Source organism: Lissotriton vulgaris, chromosome 8 (genome assembly GCF_964263255.1).
Source record: "Lissotriton vulgaris chromosome 8, aLisVul1.2, whole genome shotgun sequence".
NCBI classification, from domain to species: Eukaryota; Metazoa; Chordata; class Amphibia; order Caudata; family Salamandridae; genus Lissotriton; species Lissotriton vulgaris.
Genome location: NC_141696.1, coordinates 204,625,817 through 204,644,751, shown reverse-complemented (window position 1 = coordinate 204,644,751; position 18,935 = coordinate 204,625,817). Strand labels below are relative to the sequence as shown.

Below are 18,935 nucleotides of genomic sequence, written 5' to 3'. Positions count from 1 at the left end.
CATTTAACTGAATGATGACACTGCTTGAAAAGCGTACAGTACCAACACTCATTTTTTCGTGTATTTACCATATACCATTTCAAATGCGAAATATGTATTTTGGGGTGGGTTGGAAAACACACATGCATCGTTATATGTTTACTATTGCTTAGTTTTTAGTAATGATGGACATTAATCCGTGGAGTGGGTGTTGTATTTCTTATCTAGGACCCTAATTCGATATTCCCGATTCATGCCCTTATGTGGTTATAATTAATAATATCCTTATAAAGGCATAAGAATCATATCCATATTCAGTAATAGCCCATGCAGTCCAAAGCACAGCACGGCTACTCCCATCGACTCCTAGAAAGCACAACGCGTTCTTTAAACAAACCAAGCCTCCAGCAGCCCGGGAAATCCCCCCCTGCTTTTGTTTTGATTTGAACAAGAACTCCTGGAGTCCAGAAAGAACTGTTAGTTCTTAGTAACGTCTTACGTCCAACCTTACGTCAACCTCGGCACCTTTCAGGTATAAATATACCAACAGTTGCCTTAAGCAAACACACGGTGGTTTGGAGCAGAGCGGCTATCTACTTGCCCGAGAGCCCAGCTGATGCGAGAGACCACGGAAGCCACCCCTCCCGTTTGACACACTGAGAGAGACACTGTCTTTTTCTCCAGCCGAGAAAATCCAGCTCAGGTGTTTCCAGCTACCCTTGCGGGTTGCTGGGAGATCGAGTCCTGAAGAAAGAGATACCAGACCTCCCGCATTCTATTACCAAGGTACGGAGCTGACTAAACCCTTAAGAGAATTCTTGATGCGGATTCATGGCAAAACAATCTTAACCAACTTAACTTAAACTGCTACTTACTTACTCCTTCCCAAGTATTAGGCTTAGGTCAGGTACACCGGGGTAGGCGTAGTTAGAAGCACCAGTTGAGTACGTTAGTCCATGTTTTTATGTATTTATATATTTTATCCATTTTAAAGTATCATATGGCTAAGAAACCATATCAATGCTTTTACAGTATTATTCCATAATACCACTTTTACTGTACGCACTTTACTTTATAATGAGTATTGCAATTGTGGCAATTCATTTCTCTTGCATGAGAAAGAAGACTGCTCAATAAATAACACCTTTTATTGAAAACGCCCGTCTCTCTATTTCTCTGCATTCTGGTGGAACTAAGCATGCACGATTGACTGAGTGAAATAGCTGCCTATTGTTTTCACACGACTCTAGAGATACACTCTTTATTCTGAGGGAGCAAAGTTGTCATGTTTATGCGGTTGTCAGAAACGGAATCCCTTCTTGTCTAATCAGGGAATTCACTCCTCCCTGTTCATTCAAGAAAGTTTCTAGTGACCTCTGAGCTAACTGGCAAAACTAATTAAGTCTAATATAGTCAGTAGAGACCTAGTCAACCTCAGTCCTACGTCTACACTGCTGTTTATATTATTCCAATGCGCAGAGCCTATTGGGAAAATAGGAACTACACTACAGCACAAAATATACTCAACGAAACAATAACAATCAGGAAGAGGAACCAAAAAAGAAACAACAATGGGAAGAGCCTAAGCGGGCTTCAAACCCTGGCAGGAGCTGGCTGGGAGCACTGGCGCCGAGCAGGTGGAGCTGCCCGGTGCGTGGATTGACCTGTCAGGAGGCAGGGAGAAGATTACAGTAGAATATTTAGAAGTGCTCCTTTATATCGCCAGAACTTACAAGGGCTGACTGGCATAACAACCGGCCAGGAGAAATATTACAAATACGCATATGTTGGATTTATATTGTGTTGTCTTATCGTATATCTTTTTATATAAAGTTTATACTCGTTTTTATAAAACTTGTGTGGAGTCTATTTTCCCTGAAGATAAGCCTGGCTGCTTGTACCAAGCTATCAAGGGGGTGAGCGGGGCTATCCCACAAGGTGACCTTCCTTTCCCTGACGATTTAACAAGGGTCCCTATTTGGCCGAAGGTACCTACCTTGGACAACCAGGGATCCTGGGTTTAACAACAAGGAAGAGGCCACAAGTGACAATGTTTACATTGTAATGGACTGAAGCAGGCCACATGGAAACATGCACAAGCCACAACCCACGATCCCAAACCCTGCTAACAAGACCTGAGAAGGACCCAAGAAAGACAAACTGACCAAGAGGAAAACTGCACAAGGAGGTAGGAGTGCCATCAGGCATACTGCAAGGCACCAAGCAGGCAATGGACCCAGACCACAGAATAAGGAAATCCCAAAAGGCAGAACCAAGGCAAGACCAACCAAAAGAAAGAAACGAACCGGGAAGTTACATAACAAGGAACACTCTAGGCTTCCAAGTGGTAAGCGGCCACAAAAAGCAGAGAAACCAAGATGAAAGGCCCCTCAGGAAAACCACAGCACAAAAATTGAAAACAAAGTATAGTTCCAAAGTAGGCCAGAAGAAATGCATTTTGACCAGAGACAAGAGCCACACCAAGTCACAAACCCTACTCACAGGAGGCAAAGACCCACACCAATGTAAATGAGAAACTACAGAATGACAACTATCCCAATGAAGCCAGTAAATGCCAGCACGACCAGGACAAGAGGCTGCACAGAAAATACAGGCATGGCATTCAACAAGAAGAAATAAAAAAGCACATGGCGTTCATCTCAGCCACAGGGAATACTACAGCAGACCAACTAGAAAATGGCAGGACACAATAACAAAAACAACAGCCCCCCAGATGAACCCTGGAATCCCATGAGCAAGCACCTACAAGCCAAAAGATGAACAACCACAAACCAAACGTTAAGCAAAAAGCAAAGGGAAGGAGGAGCCAAAACTTGGTGAAACAGGACAGCCAGTGCCAACCTCAAAGCCCAGCATGAACCCCACCAAAGATCCCAGGACCAACTCGACCCCCAGCAGCAAGAGGGCCCAAAGGGGACTTGCATAAAGATCTATGGGCATGATGGGGCCAACAAGTGACCAAACTTTAGTTAGAAGCGAAACCGGAGGAGAGATGAAACAGAACACCCTTAGCTCCTGCACCACCAGTCACACCAACAACACATCAGGAGAAGGGAAAGGAGGGAGCAACCAGCAAGATTTCAAATAAAAGGGAACCATTGCCCATAGACCTGGCCACCCGAACTAAAAGCTCAATTAAGAGTAAGAGTCTGACCAGAGAACAATGAAGCAGGCAAGCCAAAGGCAATACCTAAGCCACCAAGCCAGAAACGAAAAACAGGCACATGAAGACACACAATGCTGTAGACCTTGAAGAGGCACCTCGGCCCTCATGCCCAGAACAAACTGAGGGCAGGACCTGAGAATGAGCCAAAAGGTGAACAACAACAACAATAAACAGTTTTCAATCAACAGCTATCCGAGACAAGGCTATGTGTAAGAAATAGCCAAACATAGGATCAGGCTGGTGAAAGGGACCAGTACCAAAAGCAGAATTCTATACAGAGACCTGCAATATGTTCAACCTAAACCATTTGTGGCCATAGTAACTATAGAAGGCTAGTCTGTGAATAGCAAACAGCTTACTCCTGAGTGTCTGCCTCTTCCTAAACCCTGCCCTAACCCGTAACTCCTCCCACAAATGCTTACATTTGGTCATGAATATTATCCACTGTAGAATATTGTGGGAAAGTGATTTATAGGCATTCTTTAAACAATATATTTGCATTGGATTTTATATACTTGTTAATCATGTCATAAAGTAGTTTGTTCCATTTGCCAGCTGTAAAGGAAAGAGAAGTGTCATACTGTGCTTAGCTGGGTCTCAGCCAGGCTGAGAGCACTCCAACATCAGTACATCCTCTTGATGACAAGCTAGGATTCTAAAGGTGTGAGGAGCGAGGGGACAGTTAGAGAATGTTGGCTGCGCCTGGCTGGAGCAGCTGGGTTACTCCTTATCTTGGACTAAGAATTACATTCATGAAACTCAAGTGGACTGTTAGTGACCTTATTACTACATCCTTACTGCAGTGTCTTCCTCTGTCTCTCTTAGTCCCCATGCACTGGCAAACACCAGCCAGAAAACCATCCCCCAAGTTAATTCTAAACCCCATTATGGTTTCTTACTCCATTGACGAAGGGCTACAGATCCCACAGTGCAGTGCTAAATATCCATAGTAAACATTTAGTATTTCTTCTGTGACTTGTGAGACAATAGTATTACAAGCAACTCTGAGTTTGTGCAGCAGGTTGCACACATTCCCCAGGCTAATTTGCATTTTTCTTTCCTTTTCTTTCTACCTGGGGCGAGCTGCAGATCCTAAGCAGCCCCCTTTTGTGCTTAATATTATATTCTATCATGCTCTGCCTCTTTTTAGGCTTCACTAAGTACAGTTTTACATTTCTGGCAAAACCTCAAAGCACCACTACACACACCACACAACTACACATCACACAACACCATGCACCTTGCTACATAGAAAATTCTGAAAGTGGCCCTTGGTTAAACCCATTCAGCTATTGGATTCTTTAAGTTAGCTCACTTTATGCATCGGTTAAATGGTCTGCCCATCAGATGGTGGTTAAGCCCACTGGCACACTGTGGATGTTTACATGCAAAATGTAGTTTTTAATCCAGACTTGTTCATAGACACAGTGAAATTACTTTTGACATTGGTGTCTGATTACCAGCCTGTTGACACAGACTCGCCCTGCGTCACCTGCCTCGCACTGGTAATGTAGCGGGTAAGGTGCTCGGCTCGAGAGCATCATGTGAAGAACTCTTCTGCCTGAGAACTATTCCACAGACCATGTGAGAGTGCTCACAACAGCTGGACTTCTTCAGCTTAAACATTGAAGACAACCATTATGAGTGAGACAGAGGGCATCGGCCACAAGAGGTAGCAAGCAACGCAGCCTGATTTAGTCTTACACAGTATTGACAGAGTAGGGATGTGCCCTATAGGAAGGGACAAGCTCTGGGTACTTGGTAATGTTTAATTAGCGCTGATGGTTGATTGTGGGCATCACTGGCACTTAGGAATCAGTACTTAATAGAGCTGATAGTCCACAGCCACATGGGTTTATTTATTTTAATGGCTGTTGGAAATGGGGTTCTCTAGTTGGCGGAGGTAGGTACCTTTGTCCAATAGGGACCCTTGCTTCTAGTCAGGGTAAGGGGGATACACACTTTAGATAACCCATGCTCACCCCCTTGGTATCTTGGCACGAGCAGACAGGCTTATCCTAAAGGCAATGTGTAAAGTATTTGTAGCACCACTCACAGCAACATAGTGACAAACCACAAAAGGGCACCACACCACTTTAGAAAAAGACATTATCTTTATGTAAACTAAACAAGATCAAGACAACAAAAAACCAACATACAAATTTAAAAATATGACTTTCACAGGTTTCAAGAACTTGCACCATAGAAAACTATGGATGCATGACTTTTACACAAAGTACCTGTAGTTGCGTCAAAATTCACAAGGTCAAACAGCTGCAGAGTGAAGAAGTGTTGAAAACAAAGAGATGCATCAGTTCCTGAGACCTTGGGGAGGCGATGCAACAGTTCTGCTGCACGAAGGAGAAGTGAAGCATCGAATCCGGTCTGTAGGGTGATGCATCGTATCTTCGTGATGGATAATGTCCGCAGTTGATGCGTCTGGAAATCTTGTTGCACAGGTACGATGAGTGGAAATCCAGGATGCGTAGGTAATCGATGCAGCGGCGAGTGGCGCAGCGTCAGTTTTCTTCAGCCGTGACCCCTCGATGCATTGATTATTGTAGCAGTGCCAGGCGCCGAGTCGGTTTTTGTAGCGGCGCGGCAATGTGTGGACATTTTCCTCGTGCCATGTAGATGCATCAGAAAAACAACCGCAGGAAGTGCGATGCATCGTTTTTGTAGTTCTTCAAGTTCCTTCTCTCTTCTAGCTCCCAAACACTAGCAACAATCTCCAGAGATCCAATAAAAGCACAGGCACCTCCTGGCAGGTCAGAACTCACAGCAGCAGAGTTCAGGGGAGCTGGAGGTGAGGTGTTTTTGTCTCTGAGACTTCGGAACAGGAGGCCAGCACACACAGGCCCTTGGAGATCTCCTACAGGAGGCCAGCACACACAAGCCCTTGGAGATCTCCTTCAAGAAGGGGACAACAGCACACAACAAAGTCTTTCTCCTTTCCTTGGCAGAAACAGGAACTACAGGCCAACCCCACACCGCACACTGCAAAGGGGCATTACTTCTCCTCAGTTTCTCCAGCTCTTCTCCTTGGAAAAAGGCCCTCTTGAATTCCAGGGATGATCTAAAAGTCTGGGGTCTGGGCCCTTCTTTTTATACAGTAAATTAACTGTTCCTGCAACTAATGCCCAAAAGCCCCATAACGCTAAATACCTGAGTCGGAAATGGACTACATTCTCTAAAGCCAAATTCGACTCTGCCCTCACCAAGGGTGGCAGACCAGGTGGGGAAGACGCTGTCACTGCCTCCGATAGACTTGATGAGCGCATTACTGCGGCCCTAGACGCTACAGCTCCCCTCTGCCAAAAAAAACCCTATAGCAGGCCCCATAAATCGGCCCCTTGGTTTAGTGATGAACTTCGCCTAGCCAAGGCGGAATGTAAGAAACTAGAAAGACAATGGAGGGTGGCGTATTTAGATCAAGCCAAACTGAAATATATAGGCAGACGCAGGGAATATCACAACCTAATTAGGCACGCCAAAACCAACTACTTTTCAGGCAGGATTGGAGAAGCTCATAACTCCACCAAAGAGCTATTTAAAATCTATAAAGAAATCTCCATTTGCAGCTCCGCTATAGACCCTTCCTCGAGCTCAGTTGAGTCTTGCAACCGCATTGCAACCTATTTCTCTGATAAAGTGGCTAATATCTACTCCGCTTTTACAGGGGGTAAGGAAAAGGTAACAGAGTTCAGGGAAAATCTTAAATTAGATGAAGGTACAAATAGGTTAGGCAATTTTATTACTCCATCCTCGAATGAGTTGCAGCGGATTTGCCGCTCAATTAAATCTGGGTCTCCCTGTGACCCGGCATCGCCGAAACTTCTTGGAGGAAGTATTGAAACCTTAGAACCGTACATTAGAGATGTCCTTGATATCTCTTTTAAGACCTGCAATGTACCTAAAAAGTGGAAGCAAGCTATTGTGCTCCCGCTTCAAAAAAAACGAACCTCAGCTGGGATAGGATGGACAACCTGAGACCTATCTCCCTTCTCCCTTATATAGCCAAGGTAGCAGAAAAGGTGGTCAATCTCCAACTTATGACCTTTGTGGATGAATCCAATCTCCTCCACCCTACACAGTTTGGATTCCACCCACGCCACTCGACGGAGTCTGCGCTGCTCCTGGCCACCGAAACCATCAGGCAAGGGGTAGATGAGGGACAAACTATGGCACTCATCCTGCCCGACCTAAGTGCCACCTTTGACACTGTAGCACAATCCATCTTGCTACAGTGTCTTAATAAGGGCGGAATCAATGGGAGGGCACTCAGGTGGATACAGTCCTTTCTGACAGAGAGAGGCTTTCAGGTTAGACAGGGTGAACACTACTCCAGGAGGTGTAATCTCGGTCAAGGGGTTCCCCAGGGCTCTGCCCTAAGCCCCACCCTGTTTAACCTTTACGCCTCCCCTGTAGCCACTATTGTGGAAAGATATGATATCCAACTCGTATCTTACGCGGACGACACGCAGATGGCCATCTCCCTATCGCGGGCGCCCGGAATTGCGGCTGCCGACTTCAGTGCTTGCATGCAGGAGCTAGCCTCCTGGATGTCTAACAACTGCCTGAAGTTGAACGGCTCCAAGACCGAGGTGCTTGTGGTGGGGGGGGGGTCCATCTGTGTGGTCCTCAGCATGGTGGCCGGACTGTCTGGGCCCTACCTCTGTGCCATGTCAACAGGCCAAAAATCTCGGGGTACTATTTGACTCAGAACTGTCATTTGCGCCCCAGATTAATCGGGTAGTGGGATTGTGCTTTGGGATACTCAAGACCTTGCGTAGAGTCCTTCACCTGCTCCCTGTTGGTGACAGACAGACCCTTGTGCACGCCCTGGTAACATCGAGACTTGATTATGCCAATCTCCCTTACTTGGGCAGTACGGCCAACAGTCTCAACCGCCTCCAAGTATTACAGAATGCGACAGCCCGGCTGGTGCTAAGGCTTCCTAGGCGAACCTCATCTAAAGCTGCTCTAAAGTCCCTTCATTGGCTGCCGATCCGTGAAAGGATCAATTTCAAAGCCCTTTGCATATGCCATCGCATCCTGGGAGGTAGAGCACCTGCCCCCCTTAACTCTCTTATCACCCCCTATACATCAGAGCGGATGCTCAGATCTTCTGGCACTGGCCTGGTCGCAGTCCCTAAAATCCGCAGAGCCCGTATGGGGGGCAGATCGTTCAGACTTCTTGCAGCCAAGAATTGGAATCTATTACCGATTGCATTACGCCTTGAACCTTCTGAGGCCAAATTTCGCAGAGCCCTCAAAACACACCTGTTTCGCCTAGCACTGCCTTAAAATTTCCACCCCCCTACATACTCAATCTCAGCGCAGGGACACGCCGGAGAGCGTAACTAAGCGCTTTATAAAATTCCAAAATAAATAAATAAATATCTTTGTTCTCTCCTGGCCCAGGGCTCTGAGCCCAGTCCAAACCATTTCTGGGGAGCACTTTGCAAGTGCACAACAACCTCCATTGTCAGCGCGAGCCCTGGCTCCAGACACACCACAGGGGGCGGAACCATCTTTATGGAAGGCAGGCACAGCCCTATTCAGGTGCAGGTGCTACTGCTCCCACCACTCCAAATGCAGACCAGGCCTATTCAGCCTAGCGCTGACTCATCCAGACTCTCTGGAGCCACTGCACATCCCCAGCCCCTTCACTCCAAAGCCACACAATCAATATCCATCCTAGCAGATGCACATTGGATGGCTAAGCAAGAAAATACCTACTTTCTAAAAGTAGTATTTTCAAACACAGAATGTAACAATCACTGTCACTAAAAGATGCATTTTAACATTCTGCGTTCAGGCATACTAAACTTTATTTTCCTACCTGGTTCCCAGGGGCAGTTATGCTTATGAGATGTATAAAGCAAACACAAGGAGATGATGGACGGAGCGCTGAAACTTTTCAGACACTCACCCCTAGTCACAGATCTGGGTTGAATCCATCATCGTTCTTTAGCTCTCTTCGTCACCCCAATCCAGACACAACTATTTGCAAATCAGTCTTGAGCCTGTGCCTCATGGGACCAGTCCAGCCCGAACTGCCAAGCCATGTCTTCCCTGGACCAGAAACAAGCATCCAGGGACCGGTTTTGTGCTAACAACCCTCATCAGCCAGGCTAGCTTGAATCCAGTGGCAAAGCGAGCAAGGAACCCACGTCTGGGCATATCCTAGCAACTCAGGGCGAACAAAGCAAAGACAAGGAGTTGATGGGCGGAGCGCTGAAACTTTTCAGACGCTCACCCCAGTCACAGATCTTGGTTAAATCCATCATCGTTCTTTAGCTCACTCCGCCTACCCCAGTTCAGACACAGCTATATGCATCTCAGTCTTGACCCAGCTCAAACTCTTGACTGAGGGTGAATGTAAGATTTATTCAGCATTCCATCTATCATTTGTTTGGGTAGCACTTTTCACCCTAAGTGGGATGGGTATGCCCAGACGTGGGTCCCTTGCTCACTGGATTCAAGCTAGACTGGCTGATGAAGAGTAATAACCAGAACCCGGTCCCAGGATGCTTGTTTCAGGTCGAGGGGAGGACCTGGCTTGACCATGAGGCACAGGATCAAGACTGATTTCCATATGGCTGAGTCTAAACTGGGGTGCATTGTGAGCAAAAGAACGATGGATTTAACCCAGATCTTTTGACTGGGAGTGAATGTATTATTTATTCAGCCTTCCGTTCATCATTTGTCTGCGTAGAAGATGTTATAAGTAAACTCCCCATTCTATCCTATGGAAATAGATAGCCTCACAACAGTGATAACCAAATTGGCAGTATTGCATTCCTATCTTTCGCATACACTGCACTCTGTCCACAAGGGGTACCTTGGGCCTACCTTTGGGGTGACTAACATGTAAGAAAAGGGAAGGTTAGAGCCTGGAAAATGTGTGCACTTGCCAGGTCAACATGGCAGTTAACAAACTGTGCACACGCACCACAGTGGCAGGCCTGAGACATCTTTTCAGGGCTACTACGTGGGTGACACAAATAGTGCTGCAGTCCCACTAATGGCATTTGAGTTACAGGTCCTGGCACACTCAGTGTGCTTTACTAGGGGCTTATGAGTAAATCAAATATTCCAATCATGGATAACCAATCATAATAACAATTTATACAGGGAGCACTTGCACTTTGACACTGATCAGCAGTGGCAAAGTGCCAAAAGCATCTTAGCCAGCAAATATGAAAAAAAGCCCAGCAACAGAAATACAGGAGGTAGAGGCAAAAAGTTAGGGGAAACCACACCAAGGATGCCAGTTCTAACAATGACCCCATCCGAACTTTCTGCAGTGTGAAGGCAGCAGAAGAAAGAGTTCTGTTAGCCTTCCTTCTCCAACTCCTGTACCTGCCTTGAGCAGGAAAGGCAGTGATAGAAAGCTGAGCAATATGGGCTGTGGCATATATTCTGATTTAAATGGTGGCCCTCCAGATGTTTATTCTCAGCAATGAAGCTTGCTGGGAATCTGAAAATAAAAGTTTCAGCAAGCTTGCACTATTCTGTAGTGCTTCTCTCAGTTCTGTCATGGTGCATGGCTAAAGAAGTACAGCCAGTGCATAACGAGTAAAGAAAAACTAAAGGTCCTTAGTAATAGTATTTATAATGCAAAGAACCAAAAGGCATTTTAATTAGTCATACAATGGAGAAACATTTAAAAAACCCATAGCTGGCTGTGAATGTTGGTGCGAACAAACGTGATCAATGCTCTCTTTTTATCTATTCAAAGTGACTTAATTGATAAAATGTGACCATCAGGTGCATCAACAAGGCAACAATAGCACGGCCTATCAAAGAAAATATTATACAATCAAATAGGTGATCATGTTTTTAAGGTTGACGGCATTTCAATCCCGTTATAAATGGTAGGATCATCATCAGGAACCAGAGGGATACAACGAGCCTCGGAGAGAGACACGAAAAGTAATTGGCTGCACTAAAGAAGGACATAGGGAGTACCGGGTAACAAGCTTCATGAGAAAAAGGAGGCCACGCACTGAAAAACACACTTGCAGGAGAATCACAGGAAGGCTCAGATCAGCCCATGCAGATGTTGCACCAGATGTTGCACATTCAGTGTGTAAGGCAAGGATCTCTGTCAGATTAGTCAGTCATCTCAGAGGAGTGTAAAGTGCATTGGACACTGTTAAACCTGTCATACTTAGGGTGGTGTTCCCACAACTTTTTTTACTTTAACCTACCTCTTTTTTGCTGTATATTTTTGGTGGCCTTAGGACTCTGAGTGCCTTATCACTGCCATTCACTGCTGACGCATGTATGCTCTTCCTAAACATGGTAGGAATTTGTGTATGCCAGATTGACCTATTCGATTTACCTGTATGTCCCTTGTACACTGGTATAATATACCCAGGGCCTGTACTTCAAAATATACTCGTTGGCATGCAGCATGGATTCTACAACCCACATAAGTTGTGTTGCAAACCTGTCTCAGGCCTGCCAATGCAGGACCTGAGCGCACTGCTCACTGTAATGTCACTTGGAATTTGAAGATGCTTGCCAAGGCCTGTGCTTCTCTCTTTAACTGCAGCTAAGGCACCCTCACGATAGGCCCAAAGGGATACGAAGGGTATGGTGATCAGGCATGAGCGGATTTTGCGGATTGGCAATCCGCGAATTTGCGGATTTGCGAACTCGCAATCCGCAAAATCCGCGAATTCCCGCGAATTTGCGGATTTTTTTTTTTTTTGTGTTCGCCCGTGTTTCTGCCAGTTCGCGAGGGTTTTTACAATTTCGCAATTTGCGAACTTACCTGTCGGGTCGCAAGTTTTGCGAACTTGTTGTTTCTACGTGTCCAACCTGTTTGGGACACTCTTCTTCATCACTGCCACTCTCTGTCACCACTGCCACTCTCTGACTACTCATGCCACCCTCTGGCCCACCCATGCCACCCTCTGTTTCATCACCACACCCTCTGGTTGTCCAGTGTACATTATTTTCGGCAAAGCAAAGCACACCTTCCCTGCCTCAAGTGACCTGAATTAATTTGGGGCTGATTAATGTGTCACAGAATATTTTTTTAGCTGGCACCTGCTTCCTTAGTGCGCCCTGATTAGTGATCTTTTGCACTTGCTAAGTGCTTTCATTGTTGCAAAATTAGTTACAACACCTGCCCTGCCCCAACTGACAATAATGAATTAGGGGCTGATTAATGGATTTTAACTTCCAGCCTGGCTCCTGCTTGTCTCCCTTAGCTGTAATTCATGACCTTTGTGGCATATGTGTAACTATTCTGAGGTTCAGAGCAGGGTCACATAATAGTTTCAACTGGCAACTGAACTCTGGAGGGGCCCCTCAGGAAGCACTACAGGAAATGGCTACTAATGATGTGCCTGAACTTTTGAACCTGGTAAGTAGTTACTTTCAGTTTTGCTTAGATCATATTTCTGCAATTTCGCACTTATTCGCGGGGCGCGAACTCACGCGAACAGTGCGAGCAGTGCGAGCAAAATCCGCTGCTCGCGGATTTGCGGATTTTGCAGGAAATTCGCAAATCTCGCGGATTGCGGATTTCCCGAAAATCCGCAAAATCCGCGAGCGGAACGGATTTTCCGCCCATGCCTAATGGTGATATGTAGGTGAAAGATAGAAGGAGGATCCATGTGTGTACATGCCATGGTAGTCACTACCACTTCAATTCATTATCCCTACTGTGGGGCCTCCCATAGGTTAACATTGGGGAATCGCTAAAATAACTTTAAGCTGCACTAGGCTTACAGTGGCACAGTCTCATACTGTTTACTATAATTGAATTCAGAATGGCAAAACCTCCCTTGTGGTAACGTTGGATTTGTCATTATTAGCTTAGAACTGCCACTTCAAACAAGCGGGCATTTCTCTGCTCTAAACTCTTTGTGTTCCTATTAGTTTGACTCGAGTCCACACTGGAGGCGAGGGGGGGTGGGGGGTGCATTCTCCGGGACAGCCATAAACTAGGTATGGTCAAGGGAAACTTCAGACCTCTGACTCTGAGGGGCCTTCCTGGGATGGATAAGAGGGGATGGAATTGGCACCTGCATTCCAAGGGGTAGGGTTCAGGCCTTGTTTTTTGTGCCTTTCTGCCCCCTGTTCGACTCGTTTTCCCCTTGTTTTTTGTGCCTTTCTGCCCTCTGTTCAACTCGTTTTTTGTGCCTTTCTGCCCTCTGTTAGACTTGTTTTTACCTTGTTTTTTGTGCCTTTCTGCCCTCTGTTAGACTCGTTTTTCCCTTGTTTTTGTGTCTTTCTGCACTCTGTTAGACTCGTTTTTTGTGCTTTTCTGCCCTCTGTTAGACTCGTTTTCCCTTGTTTTTGTGCCTTTCTGCCCTCTGTTAGACTCGTTTTTCCCTTGTTTTTGTGTCTTTCTGCCCTCTGTTAGACTCGTTTTGCGCCTTTCTGCCCTCTGTTAGACTCGTTTTCCCTTGTTTATGTGCCTTTCTGCCCTCTGTTAGACTCGTTTTTCCCTTGTTTTTGTGTCTTTCTGCCCTCTGTTAGACTCGGTTTTTGCGCCTTTCTGCCCTCTGTTAGACTCGTTTTCCCTTGCTTTTGTGCCTTTCTGTCCTCTGTTAGACTCGTTTTTCCCTTGTTTTTTTGTGCCTTTCTGCCCTCTGTTAGACTCGTAATCTAAGATTACGTTGATATATGACTAGATACATCTGCATTGAGATGATGCTTAATTGCGAGATCTGGGTTCAACAGAGATATTGAACTATAAGGGCGCCAAAATGAAATGCTGGCTCTATAACACAAGTTACAGTCATGGGATCGGAGAGAAATTCTCCAATCTAATTTTACACGTTGACACCTGTAAGAGGTAGGATCCACCCAGGTATCTGCTGCCTTATTAATCACAGTACTTTCTTTGAGCACATAATGAAGGATCTCCTGGTCCACTGTATCAAAGGACTGAAAGAACGAAGAGGCGGCAGTCATAGATGCTTCAGTGCTGTGACCAGAGAGGAAACTAGGGTCAAAGATAAAGGTAAGACTGTTTCCTTCCAAATAGGCCTTAAGCTCGAAGGCGACACAGTTTCAGATGATTTTCATAAGACACAGCAAGCCTGTGATAGGATGGGAATTTGAAAGGCAGTTTTAATCACCCTTCTCTAGAAACGCAGAGACCGTCTGTGAGGTACTCTTCTTCTGGAAAGCGGAACCCTCTGCCTGCGAGGCACCCCTCTCTATACAGAAAAAGACTCTGCCAGGCACCCATCTTCTAGAGCACGGGTCCTTCTGACTGCATGGCATCCACCTCTATTTAGGAGGAGACCCTCAGCCACAATCACTATTTTTTTAACCAGGAACCCTTTCCCTGCCAGGCACCCACCCCTACATAGTAAGAGACACACTGTCAGGCACCCTTTTCTGGCTGGATCCAAGGGCCCTCTGACAGCCAGAAACCCACCTCTATTTTGGAAGGGACACTCTGTCAGACACACATCTTAAGTCAGGACCCTTTGCCTGCCAGGCACCAACCCCTACGAAAACAGAGAAACTCTTCCAGGCACCTCTTTTTCTGGAGGCAGGACCTGCCAGGTGAATGGTGCTTCTCCTGTTAGTGGAGCGTGCTAGACAGGCAGTCTGTGTGTGCTGGGGCTAGTTGTCTGGGTAGCACAGGGAGATGTGTCAAGCTTGGCATTTGCTCTCAGCACACAAGAGGGATAAGGAGCCCATGTACCCCCGCCTCCTCGCCAACATCCTAATAAACGTTAAATATCTCGGCAAAACATCCAGGCTATCTACCCACCTTTTAAGATTTTGCAAACGGTCAGACATGAGAGTTAATAGGACGTTATATAAATTCGGCAGTATGGTACATAAAATAGACAGTATCCATTTTAATATCATTTCTGTCTGTTACTTTAACTATCAGTCATGGATCATTCAGGCAGCTCTGGGACACATGTTCAAGTGTTTTCTGTTTATATTTTAAATATGTAGTGATTAGAGGAAAAACAGATTTAGGTGATTTTTCCTACCTTTTTTGTACCAACCAAGACATTAAAATATTGGTCACACCAGTAAAAATCAGTCAGAGGGTAACTCGAGTTACAATTGTCACTCTACAAACCACAATTAACACTTACATTTCTATGCTGGCGTTTAACCACCTGAGGGTAAATATTCCAACGGTAAATAAGGTTTTAGTAGACTGGGGCTACTGAGTGTTTCCAAGGGAGCTACTTCCATCCCTGTGCATGAAAGCTTACAATGTAACCTATACTCTTTCACTGTCTTGTAAAACATGAAATATCTAGTTTGATTAAAAAGATAAATGAATAAATATCTCTACAGGGGGCTTAGCTAACATTAATGCAGCAGGTGCAGTGGCACTTGTATTCACTATTTTTACATGTCTTATTTCCAACGTTGCCAGCTGTAGGACTCTTAAACTACGAAAATGTAACTGCGCACAAGTCTAAGGTACACTTGCAAAAACTGCATTTTTAAAATTCGGATACGCTTTCCTTCAAGCTTTAGGCATAAAAGGTAAACAAAACATAGGTTTCACGCGGTTTCACTCAGTACATCAAGTCACTTTCCATTTAAAAATATATTTCACTCATAATAACACTGAAAAGCACACAGGATTGTGAAGTCAAGTGTAGGTCACTTGTGTGTTCACGCAAAACTGGTAATAATTAGAATGACAGTGATTTGTGAAGCTGTTTTTAAGCAAAATATTTTGGCCGTAATCACTGATTAAAATGCTTTTTAAACTCGACCAGAATTCAGGTGCTAACAATTAAAGGTACTATAAGTATTGATTACGCGAGATGAAAATGTCACTCACCTCTGTAGGCAAGTGAGGGTATTTGGCAAATCCAGGCTAAATTGGATTAACTGCAAATGACTGTCCTCCTCATAAGTCAATATGAGGAAATGGCACATACAGATGTTTTTTTCCTCATATTACCAACAAAAACTGACTTACACCACTTAATGGCTTGACTAATGTAGTTGTATGCCAAACTTCATCCATATTTGGGCTGTTTATTCCCCCAAACAGGGACCTTAAGTCACAGACTTAAGTACTGATCAGCTTCAATTGTTAAATCTCGTAATATGTGCAAATGATAGATCTGCCTCACATGTGATGTCTCAGATTAACATTTGTAGGTACTCGAGGGATAAGCTTCTGAGCTTCCGGGATTGGTCCCCACATTGTACCTCCGTAGTGGTTGACCCGTTGCGTGGCCCCTTCCAATGTGCCTGAGGTAATTTATCTCTTAAGACATCAGCCCCTATCTCAGCCTTAGCTGGACTTCCTTCGGATGTATCTTCACGTACAGAGTCGAAGGCCCCCTGTGATCTTATAATCTGGAGTCTTAATATTAGATCTTTGGCTAAACATCATTCCGGTATTTGTGATCTTATTACCGAGGAGGCCCCGGATATTTTCTTCATGACCGAAACATGGCTACAGGATGAAGCTATGGCTATAGTGAATCTTGCTGTTCCTTCGGAATACTCCATCTACTCCCATAATCGTACTTCTAGGGGTGGGGGTATTGCCATGATAGTTAAGTCATGCTTTCCCTGTACTTGGAAGGTTTTGAAGGTGGATGGCTGTGAGTGTACATATTTTAGCATAACGGTTAACCACCACTTCGCTTTTTCGGGACTGCTGATCTATCGACCTCCCGGCAATGATACTGCTTTCAGGAAGGCTCTCCCGGAATTGGTGAGTTCTCTTGCTGTAAGTTCTGCTAATTTTAGTGTCCTTGGAGATCTTAATCTCCATTTCGACCTCTGCCATACTCCAGCTATTAGCAGTATTCTTGCAGACCTGGAGGCACTACAGTTTAGCCAGCTGGTGATCCCCCCTACGCATGTGGGTGGACATATTTTGGACCCCATATTTACAAATCTAATAGGAGCTAAGGTGTCGCGGCCTATCCCTGTAGCCTGGTCCGACCACTTTCTTGTAAAATTACATCTCATGATCAAGGACCCCCTTTTTAAACCTTTAGAGAAAGTTGCTTTGAAACGCCCCTGGAAGAAATTAAAGCTTGTAGATTTTCATCGATTACTTGATGAAAATCCGCTTGGTCCTCTTACGGATGTGGAACGTGGCCATGATCTATTTTGCGATTGGATTACTCGGGCTCTTGATCTTTTGATCCCTGCCATTTGGAGTAAATGTCGCGCTCATGAGCCCAGCCCATGGTACGATAGTACCTTACTGCCTCTGAGAAAAGCTTGCAAACAAGGGGAAAGATGCTGGCGTAAAACCTACGAGGCTGAGAAGAAAGTATTCTATCTCACTAAAATTAAAATCTATCATAGAGCCGTTTGCAGAGCCCGTGCGGCCTACTACGCTCAAGAGTTTAAAAATCGCTCCAACCCTCTGAAGCTGATTTTTAAAGTTCTTAAAGATCTTACTGCTAGGATAGCCCCAGCAGCTGAAGTCTGCTCGGTGGCTCATTGTGAAGATCTAGCGGCCTCCTTTCTTGTAAAGATACAGACCATCTACCGCTCCTTCCCTAGCTCCTCTTCATTGGGCGAGGCCTAGCTGTACCACTGATGTGGTCCTTTCGATCCTCCCTGACATGTCCGGGGAAGTATTCGACAGCTTGGCAACTAAGGTAAAATCTGGGTCCCCTGCCAACCCACTTAGACCGGCACAGTTGAGAGAATCTTCTACCCGATGTTTGTCCCATGTGCACCACCTTATAAATCTATATTTTTGATCAGGCATAGTTCCATCCAAATGGAAACAGGCCTATGTCACTCCCATACTGAAGAAACTCATACTGGATCCCCTCAAATTAGAGAATTATCGACCTATTTCTCTTATTCCATGGGCCGCGAAGGTCGCTGAGGCCCATGTAAATAACATCTTATCTGAACATCTGCAGAGGGTCAGTATTTTGGATTCTTTCCAGAATGGGTTTCGTGCTGGCCACAGCACCGAGACAGCTTTACTCTCGATGACGGAGTATCTCCGGACTGTGGTGGACTCTGGTCAAACTGCGGCACTGGTGTTACTTGACCTCAGTGCCGCATTTGACACAGTCTCCCACACGATATTGCTGCAACGGTTGGGACACGTAGGTGTCTCTGGCATAGCACTCGACTGGTTCCGGTCTTTTCTGGCAGACCGCTCATTCAGGGTTGCCACCTTGCCTTTTGAGTCTAAACCTTACCCCCTAGAATTGGGAGTACCTCAGGGATCGGCATTGAGTCCCACATTATTTAATCTGTATGTGCAGCCGCTGGCTGTTGTCGCCAAGCGCTGGGGTATGACTGTTGTCTCCTACGCTGACGACACGCAGCTGGCAGTTGCTCTGAGTGGGAATTCCGATCTCGATGCCCCTAGGTTTCGAAATGGTCTCCTGGCAGTGGCAGGCTGGATGACAGTTAACTGTCTTCAGCTTAATGCCAAGAAAACGGAGGTCCTGATTGTGGGAAAGCAGAGCAACCTCTGGGGCGATAATTGGTGGCCCCCAGAGTTAGGTGTTACTCCTACCCCGGTCTTGGAGGGTAAAAATCTAGGTGTCTGGTTAGACCCTGCCCTTACTTTCTGCGGCCACAAAATAAAAGTTGCATCGACCTGCTTTGGGATTTTACGTGGTTTGAGGCCCGTATTAAAATTCTTCGATGCCCCTACTAGGCAGGTGATTATTCAGGCAACCCTCTTATCCCGGCTTGATTACGCCAGCTCACTCCTGTTAGGGGCCAATCAGCGGAAATTGCCCGGTTACAGCGTGCCCAGAATGCTGCGGCTAGGGCCTTGGTAGGTCTACCGAGGTTC

At 45.6% G+C, this 18,935-nt stretch overlaps 1 protein-coding gene across 1 annotated transcript in view; it reads right to left on the bottom strand.

Annotated features, from left to right (window-relative positions):
• Positions 1-18,935, bottom strand: part of LOC147696876 (glutamate carboxypeptidase 2-like) — a 653,445-nt gene that overhangs the window by 478,391 nt on the left and 156,119 nt on the right. The gene's annotated exons all lie outside the window — the stretch shown is intronic.